Here is a 17,490-nt window from a genome sequence, read left to right as displayed (position 1 = left end):
GGTGCAATAGGATCTCCATAAAATTCAACATGTCCTTGCCAGCATTATAATTGTGGGGTTTTTTCAAAGGAAAATATTTTGAAAGGAGTTTTATATAAAATTGCTTAAATACTACCTTTTAGGTTTGAGATAAGTTAATGCAATATTCATTTACCCAGATGTTTATGTTAATAACATTAATTATTATTAATTCAGAATGACTGAAAAAAAAAGTTGGCAAATCCATAGTTTATGAAATGTGTAATTCCGATTTTAAATGTAGTATGTCAAGACAAATACATTGGTTTCTTGATCACAGCATATGGTTGGAATCCATAAATGTCTAAAATGAATGCTTGCTTCACAATCATTATTCACAGGTACGGGTTTAGACGTGAGCTTCAACCAACTGAATCAACGTTATTATGCTCTGACCCCTTTGTGATATTGTTGTCACACATCCAAGACAAGACTTAGGTTTAGGGATTCTCTATAAGAGATGTTTAATGTATTCACACTTGGGGACATGATTTATCACATTCTAGAAATGAATCTGTGGCCTTATAAGGTAATTACAGTGAAGTCACTATGTGACTAGATAGATAAATTATAATAGTTATACAACAGAATATTACCTACCCATGACACACAACTTGGATGAATCTCAAAAACATTGCTGTAAGCATTATGTGTAATTCCATCGGTAGGAAATTCTACAACAGACAAAACTAATTTACAGTGACAGAAAGCAAATGAATGGTTGCCTAGGATTGGGGATAGGGAGAGAATGGACTCCAGGAAACACAGAGGAACTTTGGGGGTGGTGAAAATGCCCTGTATCCTGACTTTTGTCAAGAGCCATGGAACTGTTTATAAATATTGGTGTGCATTGTTATATGCAAATTATCCCCCAGTATTTTTAATGTGAAAAGAAAAAGTGGGGAAAGAAAGTTGGAGGGGATTTACTATACTTATTTTATATACTTTCCCACTGTTTGAGGTTTGACAGTGAGCATTTGTTACTTTTACAACAAAATACTTCCTCTGGAAGGAATGGTGCCAAGGAAGGGGAGAGAGCCCCAAGCATTTTCTGGAGAGGGGGTCTTGAAGCTGTGAGATACAGCCAGGCCTTTATTCCTAGGTAGGCACAGTAAAGTCAGAAGTATGTTTTCATAACCTGAGCAGGCTTTGAACTTTTTACATTTTTCTTGTAAATCTCTGTTTTTTAATACTTTATATCGTCTGATTAAAAAGTTAACCCAAACTTTTGAGGGAGTAATTGGAAAGAAAAGCTTAAAATCACTCATAATTTCTCCATCTTGAGAAAATGGCTTTTAATATTTTGGTTTACTTCTTTCCAATATATTTTAAAATCAGCATATTTTCACTTAACATTATATTGAGAAGTAATCTCTGAGTCCTTTAAAATCAAGATTTTTGTCGTCATGTGGTATCTGAACATATGGCTGTACTATCATTAATTTAATATTAGGGTGTTTCCAGAATGAACTAGTATAAATAAAGCCACACTGACCGACCATCTGCGAAAAAAAGATGTGCAAATATCTGATCATTTTCTTAGCAGAGCCTTTTTCAAGAATTACTGGGTCAAAAGCTGTGAACATTTTCAAGATTCTTCACAATATAGCAAATTGCTTTCAAGGGAAGTAAAATCAATTCACACACCCTCTAAGGGTGCAAAGAGAGTGCTCTTCTTGACCCCATAACCACAGCATTAAAATGATGATTTAGGATGTTTCTATTTTGATAGAGGACTTGGATATCTTGTTATTTTTTTTCTTTTCTCCTTTGTTTCTTTATGTTTGGAGGTGTTTCCTTGTGTTCATTTCTATGTTTTTCCTTCTTTGAAATTTGGGTGTCCTTTGCCCTTTAATATTTGGGCTATTGACCATTATTCTGTGTGTCTAGTTTGTAAATTCCAGAAGATCTCACTCTTATTAAAGGTAGCCAAGGGCAGAAGGTTTTGTCCATGTGTGATCCAGAGAAATGAAAGCAGGACGCTGTGTTCCCTAGGTCAGGACCGGGAGAAGCGGGGAGGGGAATGGCATGAGTGATGACAAGTGACAATTTAAAGGAAAAGTTGGCAGGTAAGGCCCGGCCTGTCATCCTAGTGAAGCTTGAGCTGAAGAATGACGTTTTCTGCGTTTTATGTTACTAGCTCTTTGCACAAGGCACATCGTTTGGAAGCAGTCTCTAGCCGTTTATTCATAACTACTACATGTACTGGAATGTCATAAAATTGGATGCCAAAATAGTCCTTTCTCGACCGACAGGCTTTTTCCAAAATGCACTTTAAATTCTACTGTACCGATAAAAGATAAGGATAAACAGTAAAAGTGGAGCAAGGTCATTCTTTCTGGAGGAGCCTACCTCACATGTCCTCACACTCATACCCCATACATGTGAGGACAGAAAGAGAGCGGGGACCGGGAAGTGTTCACTGGGAGCTGTCCTCAAAGGGGCGCAGCCTGGGGAGGTGAAGTCATGGCCCCCTGCCTGCTCAGAGGAATTGTTCTTTTTTAAAAAATAAATAAATAAATAAATTTATTTATTTATTTATGGCTGCGTTGGGGCTTCGTTGCTGCACGAGCTTTCTCTAGTTGCGGCGAGTGGGGGCTGCTCTTCGTTGCGGTGCACAGGCTTCTCATTGCGGTGGCTTCTCTTGTTGCGGAGCATGGGCTCTAGGCTCATGGGCTTCAGTAGTTGTGGCACGCAGGCTCAGTAATTGTGACTCGAGAGCTCCGGAGCGCAGGCTCAGTAGTTGTGGCGCACAGGCTTAGTTGCTCCACGGCATGTGGGATCTTCCTGGACCAGGGATCGAACTCGTGTCCCCTGCCTTGGCAGGTGGATTCTTAACCACTGAGCCACCAGGGAAGTCCCAGGAATTGCTCTTTTACCGTAAAGATTTTAAGTTTGTATTTTAAGAGTGAAAACCACCAATGTGTCATGCAAGATTTTTTAATCAAAAAATCAAAAAAATATCCAAACCTGCAGAGGAAGTCATAGGATTCGTGATTATGTGCAGTTTTATCCTGTGAGAGACAAAACCACTTTTTTAACTGCTGATGTGGCTTTTTCACTTCACATAACCTCATAAATGTTGTAAGCAAAACTAAGGATGAGCTCAAATGCCTGCATAACAGAATTCAAGCGAGCCCCGAATCCTTTTTTATAAAATGATTGTTCAAAACATAACCTCCCTATTCAGCACAATGTTTAATATAACACAGTCAGTGCTTAAAATATATGTCTTACTAACTTTGATAATATTATCCTTATTGAGAAGCCTGGGGAAAATCTGGTTACAGATTTTTAACAATTGGAAATATAAAACAATACGGTTCCCATAGGAAGATGGTTAATGGAAGCAAATGCTCTATGTGCTATAATCAAGGATTTCGTGATGTCATAGTGAGGCTTATTCTATCCTTAAACCTTTTTTGATCAGTAATACAGAGAGAAATCCTTCCTTCTCTAATGTATGGCCAGTTAGTTAAAATAAAAGGTAAGGCAGACAGTTTTTAAATGTGATACCAAAGCATGATTACTCCCCCCAAAAAAGATAATTTGACTGTAGCAAAATTAAGAACTTGCCTCTGCAAAAACACTTTTAAGGGAATGAAAAGCAAGACACTGATCTAGAGGAAATATTTGGAAGTCACATATTTGACAGTGCACTTGTATCCAAAACATATATAGAACTTCCAACTCAAAAATAAGAAAAACTACAACCAATTTTAAAAATAGGGAAAAGCTTCAAGCAGAAACTTCACCAAAGAAGATATATGATTGATCAATTATCACAGTAATTATCATATGTCTTTTTGTACATCAAAAGACAATATCAGCAGAGTAAAGAGGCAACTCACGAATTGGGAGAAAATATTTACAAGTCATATATTTGATAAGCGGTTAATGTCCAGAATATAGAGAGAACTTCCAAAAATTAATAACAACAAAAAACAATCTAATTAAAAAATAAGCAAAGGACTTAAGTAGACATTTCTCCAGAGAAGATATACAAATAGTCAGTAGCATATGAAACGATGCTCAGCGTCACTAATTTTTAGGGAAATGCAAATCAAAACTGTGATGAGATGCCACTCACACCCATTAAGAGGGCTACTATCAAAATAATAATAATAATAAGTGTTGGTGAGGGTGTGGAGGAATTGGAACCATTGTGCACTGTTGGTGGGTATGTAAAACTGTAGAGTCCCTGTGGAAAGCAGTATGGCAGTTCCTCAAAAAATTAAAAATAGGGTTACCATATATGATCCAACAATTCCACTTACGGGTATACACCCAAAAGAATTGAAAGTAGGGTCTCAAAAAGATATTTGTACACTAATGTTCATAGAAGCATTATTCACAAGAGCTAAAACATGAAAGCAACTCAAGTGTCCATCAATGGATAAATGGATTTTTAAAATGTGATATACACATACAATGAAGATTATTACACAGCCATAAAAAGGAAGGAAATTCTGACACATGCTGTAACATCGATGAACCTTGAGGACACTATGCGAAGTGAAATAAGCCAGCCACAAAGAGTTAAGTACAGCATGATTCGACTTACATGAGGTACTTAAAGTGGTCAAAATCATAGAGACAGAAAGTAGAATGATGATTGCCAGGAGCTAGGAGGAGAGGGCATGGACAATTATTGTTGAATGAGTATAGAGTTTCAATTTTACAAAATGAAAAGAGTTATGGGGATGGACAGTGATGATGGTTTCACAATATTATAAATGTATTTAATATCACTAATCTTAAACACAGTTAAGATAGACCACACAATATTGAAGGAAAAGAACTAAGTGAAAAGACCGATACTACCGGACTTCAAGACATAACTATAAATCTACTGTCATGAAGGCAGTGTAGTATTAGTGAAGAACACACAAATAGGCCAGTGGATCAGAATAGAGAGCCCAGAAATAGGCCCCATAAGTAGAGTCAACTGATCTATGACAAAGGAGCAAAGGTAATACAATGGAGAAAAGCTAGCTTCTTCAAGAAATAGTGCTGGAAAAACTGGACATTCACATGCTAAAAATAATTCTAGACACAGACCTTACACCCTTGACAAAAATTAACTCAGAATGGATCACAGACCTAAATGTAAAATGCAAGACCATAAAACTCCTAGAATATAACATAGGAGAAAACCTACATGACCCTGCGTATAGTAATGACATTTTAGATACAACACCAACGTCATGATCCATTAAGGAATTAACTGATAAGCTGGACTTCATTAAAATTAAAAACTTCTGCTCTGCAAAAAACTTCTCAATGAGAAGACAAGCCACAGGCTGGGAGATCATATTTGAAAAAGATACATATGATAAAGGACTTTATCCAAAATTACAAAGACTCTTAAAACTCAACAGTAAGAAAGCAAAAACCCAATTAAAAAATGAGCCAAAGACTTTGACACATAACTCGTCAAAGAAGATATACAGATGGAAAATAAGTACACCATATATCATCAGGGGAATGTAAATTAAAATAACAATTAGATACCACTATACACCTGCTAGAATGGCCAAAATCTGGAACACTGGCAACAGCAAATGCTGGAGAGAATGTGGAATAAAAGGACTTTTCATTCCTTGCTCATAGGAATGCAAACTGGTGTAGCCACTTTGGAGGACAATTTGGTGGTTTCTTATGAAACTAAACATATTCCTACCATACAATATAGCAATCAGGCTCCTTGATATTTACCCAAAGAAGTTGAAAACTTATGTCCACACAGAAACCTACACATGAATGGTTATAGCAGGTTTATTAATAATTGTCAGAGCTTGGGATCGACCAAGATGTCCTTCAGAAGGTGAATGAATAAACTGTGTTGCATACAAATAATAGAATACTATTCAGCCCTAAAAAGAAATGAACTATCAAGTCATGAAAAGATGTGGAGGAACCTTAAATTGCATACTGCTAAGTGAAAGAAGCTAATCTGAAAAAGCTACACACCTTACGATTCTAACTATATGACATTCAGACAAAGCAAAACTGGAGACAGTAAAAAGATCAGTAGTTGCCAAGGGGTTCAGGGATGGTAGCGGATAAATAGAGCACAGAAAATTTTTAGGCCAGTGAAACTACTCTGGATGATACCATAATGATGGATACACATCTTTATACATTTGTCCAAACACATAGGATGTACAACACCAAGAGTGAACCATAATGTAAACTCTGGACTTTGGGTGATTACGATGTCAGTGTAGGTTTATTAAGTAAAACAAATGTACCACTCTGGTGGGAGATGTTGATAATGGAGGAGGCTATTCATGTGTAGGGGAAGGTAGTTGTCAAATCTCTGTACTTTCCCCTTAATTTTGCTGTGAAACTAAAAACTACACTAGAAAATGGTCTTAATAAAAAAAAGTTATGTTGAATAACTTAAATGTATACAACTTCTATTGTTCTTATACCTCAGTAAAGCTGGAAAAAATAAATCTTGTATGTGGAAGTGTTGGAATATATTTTTGTTCTAAATTTTACACACCTATTGTTCCCTATAATCTAATACCTTGTAACGGTATGATAAATTTCTATCATCTATTAGTACAGTTGTCCGTCGGTATTTGTGGGGGCGTGGTTTCAGGACCCCCTGTGCATAACAAAATCCAAGGATGCTCAAGTTCCTCATATAAAATGGTGTAGTACAGTTGGCTTTCTGTATCCACTGGGTTCTGCATCCTCGAGGATGGATTTGAAGGACCAACTGTAACTGTGGCTGGAAACAACAGACATGCGGCACACAGATATTTCCTTTGACTGTGCCATGAAACATGAGACACATCAGCAAAGCTCTATGAAGATGGAAGAACATGTGTTTTTGCAGCACTATTAGATTTGGGTTAAAATACTTGTTCTTCTATGTATTTGGCCAAATTGGTTTTCATTCTTGTGTCTTATACCCTTTATTTGTGACCACAAGGACTGAAATATTACTTTGTAGCCTTTTGTGATGTCTGAGAATTAGGCAAGGTTTGGAATGTATTCAGTGCTCAAAAAATACTAGTTTTTTTCCCCCTTTTTAAAATCTCTTCTTATCTTTTATTTATGAAAATTGAAATTATTTAACAAAGTATAGTTTTTTTAAAAGTCAGATGGTCAGTAAGCTATAATAAGATGGTGAAAATCTAAGCAAATAAAAAACTAAAGAAATATGAAAGACAAATGTTTTGAAACAGCTGATGTTGACACAATTTCAATTTCCTTCACAACATGTAAAGTATTATTTGTCTGTACTCTTCTACAGTTGCTAAAAAAAAGATAATTCTGAATTTTTTAAGTTTAGTGAAATACAGCTTTAGCTGAAATGCACTCACGAATTACTAGCATGACCACGTGTATATAATATGCTGTGTGCCTGTAACAGGTAAAGATACTGATGAATTCACTGTCTTTTGAGTGAGTGGTAGGTTTACTCATTTGACTAATTAAGGACTAAAATATTTTCATATGTATGGGAATTTTTTAAGGTTATGGCTATTTAATTAAAAATAATCATTTCAGCACTCAATGCTTGCTTGTGCTCACTGGTGGATTTCTAGCCTCGCAGTGTCCTGAGGCTTATGCCTGTGGTTATCACCAGCATTAAAATAAATGAACCCGAAGTCATAAGACTGGTCTGGAGTGGCACATTAACTCACTTGGAAAATTCCTCTTAAAGCTTTCATAAGCCAGTCTAAGAAACTGCAATTAACAGTGATATGTGCATCTCCTCTGTAGGTGACCACTTCCCCAGAAAGAGTCCCTTTGTATATCTATATTCAGCACGTTTGTTAAAATACAGTCTCTATTTTTTAATTACACTCTGGGCTGATACTATAAAATCATGTCCTGGTGTTTTAGCTTTTTTCATAGAAGAATGTTGATTTCTTCAAAGCAAAGGATCCTTTTTGATTACCAGTATTGCCGTGTACAGTGTTGGGCATGTGAAATAGGTGTTTGATGAATTTAATCATCTTTTGTAAATGTGTTACATCTGATAGCTTTCAAAGCTCTTGCTGTTACAGGCACACAGCTTATGAAAGTGGCCCAACATACAGTCACATCAAAAATAATAAAATATCTACGAGTAAATCTGCATAAGGGGTTAAAAGACCTATACGTGGAAAACTATGAGACACTGATGAAAGAAATTGAAGACAACACAAACAGATGGAAACATATACCGTGTTCATGGATTGGAAGAATTAATATAGTTAAAATGACCATAGTACCCAAGGCAATCTACAGATTCAATGGAATCCTTATCAAAACAACAAGGGCATTTTCCCAGAAATAGGAGAAATAATTTTAAAATTTGTATGGAAATACAAAACCCCAAATAGCCAACACAATCTTGAGAAAGAAGACTAGAACTGGAGGAATCATGCTCCCTGACTTCAGATTATACTACATAGCTACAGTAATCAAAACAGTATGGTACTGGCACAAAAATAGTTACATAGCTTATTGGAACAGAATAGACAGCCCAGAAATAAAGCAACACACCTATGGTCATTTAATCTATGACAAAGGAGGCAAAAATATACAATTGAGAAAAGACACTCTTTTCAATAAGTGGTGCTGGGAAAACTGAACAGCTACATGTAAAAGAATGAAATTAGAATGTTCTCTAATGTCATATACAAAAATAAACTCAAAATGGATTAAAGACCTAAATGTAAGCCCAGAAACCATAAAACTCCTAGAAGAAAACATAGGTGGAGCACTGTTTGACATAAATTGTAGCAATATATTTTTTTGGATCAGTGTCCTAAAGCCAGGGAAATAAAAGCAAAAATAAACAAATGGGACCTAATTACAGGTAAACTTAAAAGCTTTTGCACAGCAGAGGAAACCATCAACAAAACAAAAGGACAACCTACTGAATGGAAGAAAATATTTGCAAATGATATGACTGATAAGGGGTTAATATCCAAAATAATAAGCAACTCATACAACTCAACATCAAAAAAACAAACAACACGATTTTTAAAAAATGGGCAGAAGACCTGAATCAACATTTTTCCAAAGAAGACATACAGATGGCCAACAGGCACATGAAAAGATGATCAACATCATTAATCATTAGAGAAATGCAAATTAAAGCCACAATGAGATATCGCTTCACACCTGTCATAATGACTATCATCAAAAAGACCACAACTAACAAATGCTGGCAAGGATGTGAAGAAAAGGGACCCTTATACTCAGTGGGAATGTAAATTGGTGCAACCACTGTGGAAAACAGTATGGAGGTTTCTCAAAAACCTAAAAATAGAACTACCATATGACCCAGCAATTCCACTCCTGGGTATTCAAAAAAACCCAAAAGCATTCATTTGAAAAGATATATGCACCCTAATGTTCATAGCAGCATTATTTACAATTGCCGACATATGGAAGCAACCTAGGTGCCCATCAACAGATAATTGGATAAAGAAGATGTGGTATATATATACAATGGAATATTACTCAACCACAAAAAAGAATGAAATTTTGCCATTTGCAACAACATGGATGGACTTGGAGGGTATTATGCTAAGCGAAATATGTCAGACAGGGAAAGACAAATACTGTATGATATCACTTATATGTGGAACCTAAAAAATAAAACAAACTAGTGAATATAACAAAAAAGAAACAGACTCACAGATATAGAGAACAAAATAGTGCCTACCAGTGGGGAGAGGGCAAGGGGAGGGGCAAGATAGGGGTAGGAGATTAAAAGTTACAAACTAAATAAATAAGCCACAAGGATATATAGTACAACATAGGGAATATAGACAGTATTTTATAGTAACTATGAATGGAATATAACCTTTAAAAATTGTGAATCATTGTGTTGTTGTACACCTGAAACTTATTGTTAGTGTATATCAACTGTACCTGAATTTTTTTTAAAAATAGTCAAAAAATGGCTGGACAGAGCTTCCTTCTCCCTTCCACCATGTGAGAACAGGTGAAAAGAGAGTGTCTATGATTCAGTAACCTCTCACCAGACACCACATCTGCCAGCTCCATGATCTTAGACATCCCAGCCTCCAGAACGGTGAGAAATAAATTTTTGTTGTTTATAAGCCACCCAGTCTGTGATATTTTGTTAAAGCAGCCCAAAATGGACCAAGACATCTGCTACTCTGTTTATTTGAAATTATTCACCTGGTTAAAGATAGCCCACAACATCACTAGATAGATATATCTAAAATTTAAATCTATGTGTACTTTCATGCATTAAAAGCACCTCCCTGCTGCCTGTAACATAAAGACTAAGTTTTCTCGGCATGGCCTATAAAACACTCCTGGTTCTGCGCTTTATTTGCCTTTTCAACAAACTCTCTGCTTATGTCCTGCTTACTGCTCTAAACTCCAGCATCAAATAACACGTAATGAAGGTCACCTAAGCTTTGCCCGTGCCATCCATCCATCCTGAACGTCCTGCCATCTCCCACTGTCCTCGCACTTTAGCTCAAATCATTCCAACTCATCTTTTATGATTCCAGTAGCAGATCGTCTCCTTCGGGAAAACTCCTGAGTCCCTGAAATTAGATTCAATGTCCTTTTGCCCAAACAGTACTGCTCTCCAAGTATCTCCTGCTCCCCTACATTTCCCAACACCCAGGGCAGTCTGGGGCGCTATCTGACTAGCTCCCAACAAAGGGTTATGAACAAAAGTGATCTGTGTTTAAGCTAATGCACTTATTTCCTATGCCAATGTTGTCCTGGTTGCCCAGGATAGATGCCCAGAACCAAAGTGGACTAGTATGAATGAGAAATTCCTGCTGCATTAAACCACTGACACTTTGTTTGTTATTTAGGGATAAGTCTGTTTGATCCTGATAGAAATTGATAGCAGGAAGAGCACCAGCTGCAGTAATAAATAAATAAATAGCCCTAAGATCTGTGGCACTGAAATCACGGTTGTGCCGGGGATAGAGGAGAGGGATGTGGGAGCTGGAGAAGAGATGTCATGCAGTTGATGAGATGCTGACAGAGCTCTTGCCTCTGGGTGAAACGTGTGATAACTTGCCAGGACAACCGCACGTGTAATGAGCTTCTGGATTGTAAGACCAAATACAAATTAAAATTAAGAGACTTCATTCTCTGTTGAAAATGGGCGGAAAGATTGCTCTCCCCTCCCTTTTTCTTTGAACTTACTTACTTTAGAAAATGTAAAATTGTAAGTACTTTCTTCTATCTGAAATGCATATAAATCCTTCTGAAAATGAAATAGATCTTTTGTCAGCTTTAAGAACCAGGAGTGCCCTTCTCTCTCTCAGGGACTCAGGAACCACTTCTTAAACATGAAAGGAGAGAGTGCCCCTCACCCCCAGTTTCTGTGGGAGAGTAGGAGCCTAACGTCAGTGGTGCTTGGCTCCAGATTGCAAAACTACCTCCTGTCATAAAGGTGTGAGAAGTTTGTTTTTCCTCTAGATAAAACCAAGTAGCTAACCTAGGTGGTCACTCCAGTTACCGGGTGAATCTAGGATGAACTCTGTGGCAAATGCTGCTGTCACATCCTCTTACTTGAGACCAGTTATTGTTTATCTTGAGAACATGTACATAGTGGGTTATATCTGCTTGTGACTATGAAAAGGGCGAGATGTCTTTTTCTTTGCAGTCTCTTAGCAGATTGCCTGTGATGTGCATCACATTCTGGTTTAATATGAATAAGATATCAAGAGTATTTTCTTTCTCTATTACTTTTGTGGAGAGGATTTCTAGATTGGAAGAAGATTTTGTTTTTAACTGTATTTCCTAACAACATCTAGGGGAAGAAGTTAGAAAACAAAATGTTTGTTGGCTCGCAAGAGACTACAAAGAAAGGATCTCAGGGAAAACTTGAGAACTTGCAAGCAAAAATGAAAGGGATTTGAAAAAAATCAAACCCCTGCAAAATTGGAAAAGATAAGTATGTTGAGTCACCAAAGAGTAAGGAGATAAAATTAAGAAAGCCTTTTTTAAGTGACAAAAATAAGTTAAAACAGCCTCAAGAAAAAGAACAGAATAAGAGTATAGTCTCCACATTTATTGCTAAAACCTCTCGATAAAGGCGTTTGAGGTAAAGGGCAGCTTAAGAGTATGGTGCCTAGGATAATCTTTTAATTATAAAAGATGACCGAGGGTAAAGGATTGATTGAGTGGTGCTCCTACAGAACTTGACAAAGTCAAGGTAGCACCTTTAAACCAAAAGAGAGAGGTTTGGGGAAGAGGAAACAAAATATTATAGCAAATCTGAGAAGTACGTCTTAAAAAAAAAATCCAAAATGGTGGGTACAGAATGAGGGTCAAGGATCACTGTTAACCCTTAGTTAGGGTAAGGAACCTCAGGTTACCTGGTGAGCAGCATTTCAGAATGACCAGGGCCAGTCCCGCCTTCCGCATGTCTCCTATTCCCTCTGCTTAAAGGGGAGTGTCTGCAGTGCTGGGCTTCCTGACCCTCTTGAACCACTGTTCATTAGGTGGGGAAAAGCAGAAAAATTCCTTTTAGATCATTCTTTTGGAATCAAGAGAAGTCACATCGGGAACTGATTTAGATACTGTTGCATATCACCTGCAGATTCTGGACCTGGAGCTGGAATCAAGGGCTGGATGAATTGCTTTTCGGTTTGTCTCCTTTAGGGAAGGGTTGAGTGTGTAGGAAAAAGAGAGGAAAGGGATCTTTGTTGACCAGAAGTGATGATTGTGGCAGAGACAGTCGTGCTTACCAAGCAGTCCACCGACTCCCCTGTATTTACCTTTCCCCTTGCAATTAGGTGGGCCCCATGAGACACAGTTCTGGACAAGGGGCTAATGTGCATTGCCTCTGTGCCAGAGTATTTGAATGTCTTGTGTTAGTCAACTTGGGCTGTCGTAACAAAATACCATAGAATGGGAGACTTAAACAACATAAATTTATTTCTTGCAGTTCTGGAGGCTGAGAAGTCCAAGATCAAGGTGCTGGCTGAGTGGTTCCTTGTAAGGGCTCTCTTCTTGGTTTGCAGACAGCCACATTCTCACTGTACCCTCACATGGTGGAAAGGGAGTGAGAGGAAGCAAGTTTCCTGTGTCTCTTGTTATGAGGACACCAATCCTATTGGATCAGAGCCCCATTCTTATGCCTCATTTAACCTTAATTATCTCAGAAAGACCCTTTCTGCAAATATAGTCGTATTGGGGTTCGAGGCTTCAATATATAAACTGGGGGGGTGGTGTACAATTAGTCTAGAGCATGCCTGTTGAAGAATTTTCCAACACTTTCACCCACTGTGCAGCTGAAGTGGTCTATTGCTGAAATGCCTTAGCCACAAGATTGCAGGAGCCTGGGTTTCTGAATCCAGTTTGCCCTGGTGATTTGCCCAGACACGTATCAGACGTAGCTTGAGTGAGAAATAAGCATTTGTTGTGTTAAGCCATTGAGGTTTGAAGTTACCTTTATTATTTTTTTAATTACACAGCATAAGTGAACTAATTTTCCTAATCCATAACCTTTTTGTGATTTCAGTACCTACTCACTAAATCTCTTTTATTACATTTCCTACTTTATATTATAACCATTGGTCCATCTGTCTCTCCAAGTACCCTATGAGCGCATTAAAGACAGGGATTATTTAGTCATCTCTCTTTCTCTAAAACATCATGGTATTTGACAAATGATTGAAAGTATCTCATAATTAATGGGATTTTCAATGTCACAAAAAGATTTAAATTATCATGTTCCATTGAGTTTCAATTACATAGTATAGGGAATAAGAAAGGCCTCTTCCTTGAAAAATTTGCATCACGGATATATGTGATGTTAAAAAGTCCTATGTCTGTATAAACTTTTCCTTTACTTCCAGAGAATTAATACTAAGACAAAGCCTTTGAGGAACTTAGTGTCTTTTGTGTGTGTGCCTAATTTGGTAAACCACTTGCTACTACAACACTGGGACTAATTTTTTCCCCTAGGATAAAACATTAATTAAATGACTTAGGAAACCATTCTTATCAAGAAATGGAGGCTCTGATCTTAATTTTTGCTCCATTAACTTTAAGGTTCAGTACATTTTTATTGAACCCATACATACTTTAATGTGAATTGCTTTTCATTAATTGGTCTATAGGGATTCCAATGACAGTTTTGGCTTCCTTTCAGGTTTTTTACTTCTCCTTCAAAAAGTTCCTAAACTTTAGTAATAGTCATTAAATCAAGGAACGATTGCTGGAATCGAGAGGATGAGAATCAATGGAAAGAGATGGAAGTTCTGGTTTGATCTCCTCCTTGGATGTGGCAGGTCTCCACCTCCACCAATGAGACTTACATCTCACAGGAGACTAATCCAGGCTGGCTTTTTTAGAACATTTGAACCATTTGTTTATTAATGACTGATTGATTCATTCAAAAGATGCACATATTTTCACATGTCTGGAATTGAGATCTATGTTGTTACTATTATGGCATTTACATTGAATGGCATCATTCGATGGTGGCCGCCAGGTGGTGCTAGCAATGTAGTTGCCATTACCTGCAGGCACACAGCCTTGGTCATTGATGCCAATGTTTTCATCCCTTCAATAGAAGCTACATGTAATGTTAGTGCTTCACTTCTTGAGTTTAATTATATTTCAGTTTAATGTCAACTCTTCAGTGTTTCACTCAAGAAACATTTTAGGACCATTTGAGAAAAACAAAACTTTTTGTGAACACCTTCTTGTAGATAAAGTATTCACCAGCCAGCATAAAACTTGTAGAATGGGTGTCAGTGGTTTAGAAGAAAATTTTAAAGTCAAAAGCAGCATACTCTTTAATAAAGAACTGTGTACCACTAACACTCCTGATGGCAAATGAAATAATATTTTGTAAAAAAAGAAAAACAAAGGACATTGGTAATTCTGGATTGATTCAGAAGAGTTGGACTCTGTATGTGCAAACGTTTTAGAAATTCCTTTGTTAACTTATTTTACTTACATTTTTTATGCATATATAAAAGTAACATATAATAATCTATGACAAGTGAGCCTGAGTCTTATAATACATACATTTTTAAGAGATTAAAAAAAACTTTGTATAAGAGCATAACTGTGATACATAAAGTTGGGTGAGTCTTATAATCCTTGGTGTTTTATATTTGACAAAATATGGTAGTTATTGTGTTGATATTATATGCCAGGCATTGTTTAGGTGCTTGGATGACTCAGAGAACAAAGGTCTCGGGGCCAGAGCAGAGTGAGTGTGGAAGGTTTAGGAGATGACACCAGACAGATGCTTTGGGCCCGACTAAGTAGCATCCTCTGAGGCTTATTGAGGACATTAGGTTTTACTTTGATTGGATTCAGAAGCCATTGGGATACTTAGATCAGCAAGATGCAGCCTCTGTTATATTATAAAAGAGATTTGCTCCAGATGTTGTATGGAGACCAGACTATAGGGAAGTAATGATGAAAGCAAGGAGAACAGTTAGGATCCTGTTACAATATCCAGACAAGTGATGATGGACCAAAGTTTACCAGGGGAGAAGAGGATAAACTATCAAATTTAGAGTCTGAATAGATGTGGAATGTGGAAAAAAAACCTATGAATTAACCATTGACTTTGAGAATTGGGCCAAGCAACCAGAAAAATATAGATGCCAATTACTGTAATGTAGAATACTGAAAGGGTGAAAGATTGGGTTGAAAATCCAGTTTGTTTTCTGACATGGTGAGTTTGAGATATCTCGTGGACAACCAAGTGGAATTTGAGGAGGTGGCTGCGTATATGTATCTGGATATCAGGGAAGAGTCACCAGCAAGTAGATTGCTTTTAAGTTATATACCTGAATGCCTCACTTATGGGAAGAGAAGACACAAACATCCATTACTTACTCCTGGGTAAAAATGCTTCAAGAAGTAGATAATATTAACCATGTTAAGTACTACAGAGAAGATGAGTAAGATGAAGCTTGAGAAGCAACATGCTGATTTTGCAAATCAGAGGCCACCGATGGCCTTGAAAAGACCTGTTTCAGTGGAGTCGTGGGGGCAAAAGACTGGAGTGAGTTCAAGAGTGAGAGGAGAGAAATCAGAATCCGCAAGGGCGATGACTCAAGAAATTTTATTGTGAAGATAACAGAAATAGAGAAGTAGCTGGAAAAGAATGTGAGGTTAAACTCTTTTTAAAGACGAGCTATATTAAAAAACATTTGCATGAAGACAGGAGTCATACTATACAGAGGGAAAAAATGATAAGGCAGAAGAAGGAGGGAAACGTCACTAATCAATGTCCTTGAGTTGATGAGAGGAGATGGGATCTAGTGAACAAGTGAGCAGCTACAGTAAATATATATATATACATATATATATATATATGTATATATATATATATGTATTTTAAACAGGAAGGTGCAATGGAGGATGATATAAGTGGAGGCAGGCGTTTGGGGCTCACGATAGAGGCATGTGGAAGTTGTCTCCTGATAGGTTCTCTTTTCTTGGTGAAATACGAAGCAAGGTAACTGACCGTGAGGCTAGAGGAAAAAGGTATTCAATATTTGATGCAAGAGAAGGTATAATATGGTTGTTTGGGTGAGTAAACCTACCACAGAAGTAGGGTAAGATGGCCAGTTAACACCAAAGTAGAGTTCTCATAACTGCCAGCCAAATCTGTGGCCTCATCCATTTTCCTCTGCTCCTGGCTCATCACCCAGTGCTACTTCCAAACTCTCCCAGGCTTCTGCCCTTCACATCTTCAATGGGGCTCAGGGCCTCTCTGCACCCCACAGGTGAGCCAGGCGGTGCTTAGGTTCCTGTACTTGCCCACTTCAGACACCCACATCTGCCATTCTTCCTCTTCTGCACTCGGAGTGGCTGTACGTGGGGATTGTGAGGGTTCTTCGAGGCGGCTGCATCCTGCCTCTACTGTGCTCCTACTTATAATGTTCCCAGGCTCCCCGAATATCTGAACATTTCTGAAGTGTCCCCCTCCCTGCAGCACACATCCTTGGCTCCCGTCATTTTATACTCGCTAGGATCCTTCTTACTTACTTACATCTGTCCATGCCGTCTTGTCTACCTGGAATAGTCCTCCCCCTACCCCACCCCTCACGTCACACACACACACACACACACACACACACACACACACACACACACACAGCCGTTCAACCTTCCTTAACTTAGATGCTCCTATAATGACGTATACAGAACCTCTACACTATAGCACTGAACACACAGATTGCAAAGCCCTACACACCTCGTCAGACTCCACGCTGCCCTAAGAGTCCTTTAAGAGGAGATGTTTTTCTAGCAGCCTGCCCGGTATCTGCCATAGAAGTCTGTGAAATGAGTGACAGGACACACGAGTGAGGGAGACTGCCAGCCCCAGAGGAACTGGGCAGTGTCATGTGCAAGACCCCGAAGCCCAGCACCAGTTCTAAGATTCTCTTAATCACTCAGGTTAAGCAGGAAAAACTAAATAAGTCTCTTAGGCTATTTCTACTCTAATGAGACAGCATAGATAATACCAACAAT

General features: G+C 37.9%; 1 protein-coding gene across 1 annotated transcript in view; it reads left to right on the top strand.

Annotated features, from left to right (window-relative positions):
- Nucleotides 1–17,490, top strand: part of DOK6 (docking protein 6) — a 392,119-nt gene that overhangs the window by 263,227 nt on the left and 111,402 nt on the right. The window lies entirely within an intron of this gene.

The sequence above is a fragment of the Monodon monoceros genome, unplaced genomic scaffold (assembly GCF_005190385.1).
Source record: "Monodon monoceros isolate NGI ecotype Baffin Bay Population unplaced genomic scaffold, NGI_Narwhal_1 Super_Scaffold_1, whole genome shotgun sequence".
NCBI classification, from domain to species: Eukaryota; Metazoa; Chordata; class Mammalia; order Artiodactyla; family Monodontidae; genus Monodon; species Monodon monoceros.
Note: the sequence above shows the minus strand (reverse complement) of the source record. Positions and strands in the feature narration are given on the sequence as shown.